Source organism: Danio rerio, chromosome 11, assembly GCF_049306965.1.
Source record: "Danio rerio strain Tuebingen ecotype United States chromosome 11, GRCz12tu, whole genome shotgun sequence".
Lineage (NCBI taxonomy): Eukaryota > Metazoa > Chordata > Actinopteri > Cypriniformes > Danionidae > Danio > Danio rerio.
This window is the reverse complement of record NC_133186.1, coordinates 44,402,501-44,405,000: the sequence shown is the minus strand read 5'-3', so window position 1 is coordinate 44,405,000 and position 2,500 is coordinate 44,402,501. Positions and strand designations below refer to the sequence as shown.

Genomic DNA, 2,500 nt, shown 5'->3' with positions numbered 1-2,500 from the left:
TTTTTTTACATGGTTTAATATTTTTTTGTTATTAAAATTGAAGTTCCTGTTTCAAAGCTTACAGATAGATGACTAATTTGTATGTCATTGACACTTTTGGCACTTTTTTGGAGTATTTTCATAACTTTTGTTTTTTCCTGTAAATGATTCAATAAATACCGTACCCTGACATTCATACCGAGGTATTACCGTACCGTGAAATTCTGATACCGTTACATCCCTAATATATATATATATATATATATATATATATATATATATATATATATATATATATATATATAAACCTGCAGTTATTAAGTATATACACTTGAAGTCAAAATTATTCGCCTTCCTGTAGTTTTTTTTCTTTTAAAATATTTACCAAATGATGTTTAACAGAGTAGGCATTTTTCACAGTATTTCTTAACACAGGCTCATTCTGAAAGCGTAACCCTGTATACATTTCTAGAGAACGCGAATTATGTAGCCAGAAGTACATATGGCTGCATTTCGTCTTTGAAACGAACACTACGCGGCGGGTGGTATGATTTCGTTCCTTTTCGCGCTTACCACCTGCCCGCTTACCTCCGTATGGACGCTCACCATATACGTCGGCGGACTTGAGAGGCAGAGTGGAGTTCACTGCTACGACGGGGTTTGAGTCTGGCGAAGAACGGTTCCAGAAAGCAGGTGCAAAGAAAACAAAAGCCAAAATAAAATAAGCAAGTAAATAACAGGGTGAGAATGTGGTAAAATCTGAAAATGTGGTTCAGGGGAGGGCTTTTGGAAAACTGTTGGTTGGGTTTAGGGTAGAGGGTGGGCGCTGGTCAATCGCTGCTTTTGAAAACACCATCAGTTGGAGCACGGTCGGTCAGTCAGTCAGTCAGTCAGTCAGTCGACAGCAGCCTCTGGTGGATTTAGGCGAGAACAGCAGACGCGAATAAAACTTGTGAGAGATACTTGAGATCTGAAAAAGTGTACACAGCGGCCTCTGGTGGATTCACAAAAATGAAAACTGCAAAAAAAAAAAAAAAAAACGTAGCTCCTGGGATCTATTTGGCGCTCTCCAGAAATGTATAAAGGGGTAAGTATTCAGACTGGGCCTGGGTTGGTATTTCCTATAATGTTTTATTTTATTGTTTGTTTTATTTTGGCTAGAGTAAGTTTGTAATTAGTTTTAATCAATATTATTAGCCTCTTTAAGCCCAACCCTAACCCTAATATTTGTTTTGGATAGTCTACAGAAAAAACCACTGTTATACAATGACTTGCATAATTACCCTAACTTTACCCTAATTAAGCCTTTAAATGTCACTTTCAGCTGTATAGAAGTATATAGTCTCGTGGTATATCTAGTCCAATATTATGTCATCGTGGCTATAATGGCAAATTATCCTGTGTTCAAAATTTCCTTTGCTCATCCTATGTGGTGGTAACTGGGGAATCTTTTGACGCCTGGTTGAGAGTAAACAAAAAAGGCCAAGAGATGATGTAGATGATCAAAAAAGGAGGAACGGGTTTAATGGTTCAAGAGAAACAAACAAAAAAAAAACAACAATAATAGATCATTATTTTGATGAATGTACAATCATAAATTGGACTGGAAAACAAACAGAACGGCTCACGGTCAAAAAGCTGCGCAATCCCAGTCAGCCACACCTCCGACCAGTCACCTTCATCTTTATAGAACTGTTGACCTGCAGGGGGCACAAACTCTCTCTCTCTCTCTCTCTCTCTCTCTCTCTTTCGAAAAGAAAGAAAAGACAATAAATAAATAAATAAATACATTATTACAAAATTAATCAAAAATATATAAAAACCTCCTTCATAACCGGCCCCTAATTGTATTTGCAAACAAAAACAATTACTAAATTATACAAAATAGGAGCGTTAAATTTATAATTTGTAATGCAATCGAATAACTTATTTAATAAATATTAAATAAAGACAATATACAACCTTTCATGTTTTGTTCTATGGTCCATCATCATTACCATCCAGCATCAAACATTTCAGTGACAATTTTCGGTCATATATTCCAAATCAGCTTGAAAGGCCGGCACTACAGTATTTTCAGTATCAGACATCTTATTAAATTGAAAACTGCTTTATATTCTCTCTCAAAAATGTCTTTTCGTAAATAGTTTATCAAAAAAAAAAAAACGCATTCCTCGAGTTTTGTTTTTAACAACATATGCACCCGACAAGTGCTTTATATTCCTCCAAAAATTATTACGACTTAATATTTGCGATATTTGAGTCAAAAATCAGTCCAAAATTTAATTATAATTTTCATCTAACGAATAAATCGAATAATTGATTAATATTAATTATTAATTAATTATTATTATTTCAAAGGATTAATAATCCTTTGCTCCCGTAGCTTAAACAGTTATAAATGTAGAAGCCGCTTAATGGAACGTCGGCGTTGTTTGCACGTGTGTCGGCCTTCCTTTCCTTTTGCAAACATCCAAGTAGTCCTAAAATCCCACAGTGATCCTGCGTTCAAAATGTCCTT

The 2,500-nt window shown here is 35.0% G+C and overlaps 2 protein-coding genes across 3 annotated transcripts in view; both read left to right on the top strand.

Moving 5' to 3' along the window:
- flnba (filamin B a) overlaps positions 1 to 2,500 on the top strand; it is a 750,037-nt gene that overhangs the window by 218,013 nt on the left and 529,524 nt on the right. The gene's annotated exons all lie outside the window — the stretch shown is intronic.
- abhd6a (abhydrolase domain containing 6, acylglycerol lipase a) overlaps positions 1 to 2,500 on the top strand; it is a 24,561-nt gene that overhangs the window by 20,931 nt on the left and 1,130 nt on the right. Inside the window, exon 6 of one of the 2 annotated variants that reach the window (XR_012387361.1) lies at positions 791 to 1,516. The exons of the other annotated variant lie outside the window; for it this stretch is intronic. The gene's annotated coding sequence lies outside the window, so the exon portion shown is untranslated. Of the gene's footprint in view, positions 1 to 790; positions 1,517 to 2,500 lie in introns of those variants that run through there. 2 annotated transcript variants of the gene reach the window in all.